Source organism: Macrobrachium rosenbergii, chromosome 10 (assembly GCF_040412425.1).
Source record: "Macrobrachium rosenbergii isolate ZJJX-2024 chromosome 10, ASM4041242v1, whole genome shotgun sequence".
NCBI lineage: Eukaryota > Metazoa > Arthropoda > Malacostraca > Decapoda > Palaemonidae > Macrobrachium > Macrobrachium rosenbergii.
In genome coordinates this window covers 39,204,295-39,210,427 of record NC_089750.1, presented here as the reverse complement: position 1 = coordinate 39,210,427, position 6,133 = coordinate 39,204,295, and positions in this window count along the sequence as shown.

The following is a 6,133-nucleotide window of genomic DNA, read 5'->3' as shown; positions in this document are numbered from 1 at the left end:
GTCCTGCCATATTTCCTCTTGCAGACATGACCCAATTATACCACCAGCACCTGGAACAATTGGTCACTGCCTCACCCACTGTAAATGCAACAAGATTAAAGGACAAATTGTTAGCAGAAATCTCTGAATCAGAAGCACACAAGAAAGGAAGAAGTGTGCTACTTGCCTTGCAGAAAGATGTAGCTTTACCCCTATCTCATACACTTGTAATTCTAAAGCAGCAAAGATACTGAGGATGCATATTCTGGATCATCAATCCAGGTTTGACGGCACCTTTGTGAAGGATGCATCAATGATACCTTACATCAAAGTCTGCTCCTGTTCACTAGTATGGTCGAACATGAAGCAGACATAAAGTCACGGCAGGTTGTGTATGGGGTCAGGAAATTCTGCGCCAGCCGGAAGCATAGAGTCCAGCTGACTGGGGTTGGGGAAAGACTGGAGAAGACTCGAAAGTCTTCTGGACAGCCAACTGCCCCATTACAAAGAGTACTGTTGTGAACAGCTTACAAAATGTGGCTGCAAGTCTGGTTGCCATGGCAGGTGCAAATGCTAAAGGCCTGGCTTATATGCACAGCTTTGTGTGCCTGCAAATGTGAGGTGTAATCATAATGTTAGGTGTAACTATGATGCTACAAATGATGCTTCAGATACACCTGAATGAGAATTTCGGCACATTAAAGGGTGACACCATGCATCTTTAAAATCTTGCGCTCATTTCAGGCTTAAAAAAAAAGACATTGAGACTGCTCCAACATAGATAAGATACTTTGTTTTCATACTCCATTATAGTCTTGTGCTTGTATACTTTTCTGTGGCATTATGGGGTCCCTTTCCAAGATGTAATTTTGATAATAGCCCAATAGAAATGCTAGAAAGAGATTCTCTGGCCTCATAAATGTAAGCATAGACAAAAATTTCATGTCTCTATCTTTCTTAATTGCAGAGTTATCAAGCAAAATGTTTCATGGCGGCCATTTTGTACGCCATCTTTATCACAATGGTAAATATAGTAGCAATAGCTCTGGCGATATCTTCAATTAACTCTTCTACCCAGGAAGACATTATCTGAATAATGATTGATGTATTTATTTCAACAATGATTTACTCAAAGTGTCAGAAATCGAAACAACTAGCGACCATATTGAAAGTTTGCGTGGACACCCAGATTTTTCAAAAGAGGTGGTTAAAATGAGCACTTGTGCCAAATTCAATGCTTGTATCACAAACTGAAGTATTTTTCTACTTGTCTGCTGCACTATATGAGAAGAACACTGGAACCGTTACTGAGTACTGTCACGATTTTGTTATCGTTTCACCTATAAGCTACAAAACCAGAAGTGGAATTGTACTAAAAGACCACCTTGGTGTTTTCTTACCATTCAAAGGGGGAGGCTTTCCTATACGATTCTCTCGAGCAATACCGGTATCGAAAACCATACGCCCCCTGCAAGATTTGTGCTGTCTCAATACAGGCAAAGAGTTGCCAGCATATATGTAACAGTTTACTTCGATCAGTGGTCTTAACCAAGGTTCTGATGATCTTAGTTGCTACAGGATGACTTTTTTCTGTATCAGAAAGAGCTACTGGATGTGTATCGAAAGCTGTTTCCGCCTAATACAGAAGAATGTCATAACTATGAACGTTCATCACTTGAAAGTGCAAACAGTTTAAAATCCCATTTATCAGGCTTTGTCTTAATATACTGGTTCAGTTTGCCAGCTGTAACAGTAACTTGAGGAAATGATATGTTAATATTTGGCTGTTAAAAAAAAATAACCTTTTCAACAGCTTTACATCCAATTCAACGATGCTTTCGAAGCTTTCCCAGTGTTAATTAAGACCAGAGGATGTAAATTATTTCATTAGGTGAAATAAATCTTAGGTGCCAAAACATGATGATCAAAACATTAAAGATCATTTTATTTTTTCACTCTCCCCTTTCCGGGTGAAGATTAAGAACCGAGAGAACGAGAAGAAAATAATTCCACCTTTGAAGTGAAGATGTAAGGATAGGATCTAAAAATTCCTACGGAAAGAGAAAAGTCATTAGAAGAACTAAAACGTCAGCGGCACCGAGACATTCCATACGCCTCTCCCGGGATAAAAACGAAGTCGCGGTGTCATCTTCTGTTATGAGGGAAAGATCCCAATCGTTTATTTTGCTAATAGCACACGATTGAAATTTTTAATAGGCAATTTAATCCTCTCCATCAACGAGAATATCCGAGCTGATTACGCCTCGACCTCGATAGTTTGTCTCTCTAAAGCTTTAACAATAATCTATGTTAGCTCGCTTTTGATGGTATCCAATTCCACATCTCTTATAAGCATTTGATTAACGGGAAATCGAATCTTTTTTTTCATCCAGGAACCAGCGAAAACTTGTGGAAAAATAAACGGGCGTGCGAGATTGCTAAGAACCGTCTCTCTGTCCTGTGCAATGCGAGAATCAATTTAGGATTTGTTTGCAATGTATTGTTGCTTGGCGGGAAAAATAGACGTCTGTTTTTCAATCCAGCCCTTTGCTAGGAGCTGGTGACACGCCATGGAGAAATCATTCTCCGGTCTTGAATTCTGATCAGTCGTCTAATATTCGTAATGAGTATGACGAATTTAGGAAAATAAGGAGTTTAAAAAGATTTACACAGTTTTTTAAGCACAACCTTGCCTAAGATAATTAAAAGTTCGGAAGGATTTTGGTGACTAATAACAAAATGCAAATCAACATTTCCAAAATATTTTGGTGATTGTTAATAAAGAGTTTCTTGGATCCGCAGACACGTGATAACAATAAAGATCAGAGAGAAAAAATAAATATGGCGCATTGACCGGACACATCAGGGAGTCCCATAACTGTTTAATAAGTATTTTGTTCAGCACCGAATTAAACTTGCTGGAAGCTAAAGACTGGGTCATTAATCTACTTGAATGTTAAGTGCATAACTGACCCATCTTTTGACAAAAGAAGAATGGAGATTAATACTGACGGGCATAGCTACATATGAGCTTCAAAGGCCTGGCACTAAGCAGTTGGCGCCTTAGCAGCCAGTTAAAGTTCACGGTGCTTTAAATAAACTTTAATGGGGACTTCCGAAAACTTAAAATTTTGTCATTAATTAATATTAAAATCAATGGTTCTTTCAACAGACAGACATTAGGTGATATATTCTAAGAACACCGTTATATCCTGTAATTTTATTTTGGTAGGAATTGATCTCAATGAAGACAATAGGTCCTATACATCTGTTTAATTCTGACTCATATCAGTAGTCACTTAGAAAATAAAGTAACAGGATTTTCACAGACACTTATATTTACAACATTCGGCAACTGTAGTTCTTTGAATAAGAACTCGTTGACCCCCGAAAAGTGACAAAAAATTACCGTGTTTGAAAATGCAAACTTTACTTGGCTTGACCACTTCGTTTCAAATTAAAAAGAGGCCCTGCTCTCTCTAATACTTTAATTTCTATGGCATAGTAACAGGTCAGCACTCAGTAACGAAGTGATAAATAACATTGATAATCATAGTGTTCTGAGGAAAAGGCCTGAGAATCAAATAAATTTGTTCTTAATATTGATGCGTGCTTGCTTATTTATTGTCATCATAAGATCTACTTGAGTGTCTTATTTCATGAAAGAAAAGACCTTGTGACAAATAGTAAATAAAGTAAATGTTGGGAAAAATGGTCTCCCTATTTCACACAATTGCCCCGGTTAAGGAAAACATCTTCTACATACAGTCACGACACTAATTTCTAATTGTGCCCTCCTGAGGTTTTCATTCACCATTAAATTATCTAGTCCTCGGAAATACACGAAGAATCTTGAATTTCCTCTTATAATAAGGCAAAAGTCACATAACGAATGTAATTCGGAAACAAAAATTGAGGAAGAAAAGTTTATTAAAGGCGAAGTTGTACGAAACCTTTGTGTTAAATATAATTTTATCTTATGACGTGACACTTGGGCGGGGATATCCGACTCTAGTCAGTCATAGTAAAGTAGGTAACAGGCGTATACTGTACATACCCCATTTGAACTTTGAAGCACTTCCATTGTTGCAATGATGTAATTACAGAAATATAATAAAATTTGGTAACTCATAAATTTATAAAAACTTGCATATTTCATACTTTGCAATTAGCTATGGTGCAGGCCTACTTGTATATAGGCTGATACTGTAACCCACTCTAGGCTTATCAACAGCCCTTCGTTGGCTGAGTCGGTAGAGCTTCAGACTGTCACTCGATGGGACAGAGTTCAATTCCCCCGGCCGGCCGATGAAGAGTTAGAGGGTTTTATTTCTGGTGATAGAAATTCATTTCTCGCTATAATGTGGTTCGGATTCCACAATAAGCTGTAGGTCCCGTTGCTAAGTAACCAATTGGTTCTTAGCCACGTACAATAAGTCTAATCCTTCGGGCCAGCCCTAGGAGAGCTGTTAATCAGCTCAGTGGTCTGGTAAAACTAAGGTATACTTACTTTTTCTAGGCTTATCACTGAACCATCAGTGGAAAAGCCGAAAAGGATAGCATAAATAAGACTTAAACCAGCTGACATGTGCATCAACGAGATCCCATGACCAGGCAGACTTCAAGTCTGTCAATTTAAACAAAAAAAACAAAAAACCATCTGTGGAAAGCGGAAGGTTTCCATATGCTCATGTTATAATAAAAAAATTCTCAAAAATGTTCTGCAACTGCCACAGGAAGTTGGAAGTATATTTCCAACCTTGTGCGAGGCCTCTTTTTTGAGACTCATGAAAATAGCAGCTGATTTTAGCAAGTTACACATGTTCTTTCTAATATTTTTTCGTTGTACATTATTTTGCAAAATTACTTTTACAGCTTACATAGTATTGTAAAAGATAAGAACTAAAACCAGTAACAATCTTTGAGTATATTTATGGACAAATATATAGGAGAATATACTGGGTCAGGGAGATGCAATACCTTCACCAAAGAAATCCTATGGGAGACTGTTCTTCCCAAGCCACTAAGAAGAGCTGTGAACTTTGCCAAAAGAGTTGCCATATAGACATTCATGGGTAATTCAAGTGATTTTAAATTTTCCCTTAAAACTCATTCAAATATCATGGCGCAAAATAAGGATTATCATATGATGCACACTGGTAGTCCTCTTATCCCATTATTGCACATGCAAAAGGGGTAATAATTTCGTATTCGTTTATCTAATAATTGCAGCCAATTGAAGATGGCTGAGAGCCATCCAGGGAGCCCATCGATATAAATGAAAGGTTTAACAGCACCCAGTATGTTGAAATACTGGAAGAAATTTTGGTTCTATTTGTGATGGCAGTGCGACCCGATCCAGAGACAATATGTGGCAATTGGTGAGTCTCCAATCCATAATACCTAACTAGTGTCAGTTCTCTCTTCCTTTATTGTTCAAACTGTGTGTAGGGCAGGCTAGTAGAAACGATGAGGATACTTGGTGGTTTAGCAAGAGGTTGCCTTATTCTTACCATTTTCTTCTTTATCTTTACCAGTAGTTTGTCTAAAACTACTGGCGAATTTTGAGTTATACTCGTCTTTACTGGGCACGGCGGCTCCTTCCAATTGATTAGTTTCATTCCAGTGATAATTTTTGTCTTTTTATGGGCACACATTATTATTTTGATTTTACATGTATATATTGCTCATGTTATTTCTTATTTAGCTTGTAAATATTTCTTCATGCTTATTTCATACATTGTTCTTCCTTTCATGGCAAAATTAAACTTAAGCCTGGTCTACAGGATAGATCATGGAAATGTCATATGTTATACAGCAATGTCCGTGGATTATATAAAAATGAAAAGGACTTGAATGTTGCTGCCGTCAATTTTGATAACCTTCTCTCTCTCTCTCTCTCTCTCTCTCTCTCTCTCTCTCTCTCACACACACACACATTTGTGCCTGATTTAGGACACATTTCAGAACCGTTGACTCTGGGTTTGAGAGGCCCATTTTACTCAAACTTAATGCCATTCCAAAGGGTCCGTGGAATTGCTCTGTATATTAGAGAGGGATTTCCACATCTCATAGGCCACTGCATGAGTGTTGATGTAGTGAAACACAGGTTGTTTACGTCTGTGGAAGACTACTAAACCTTTCTAGTTTGCCA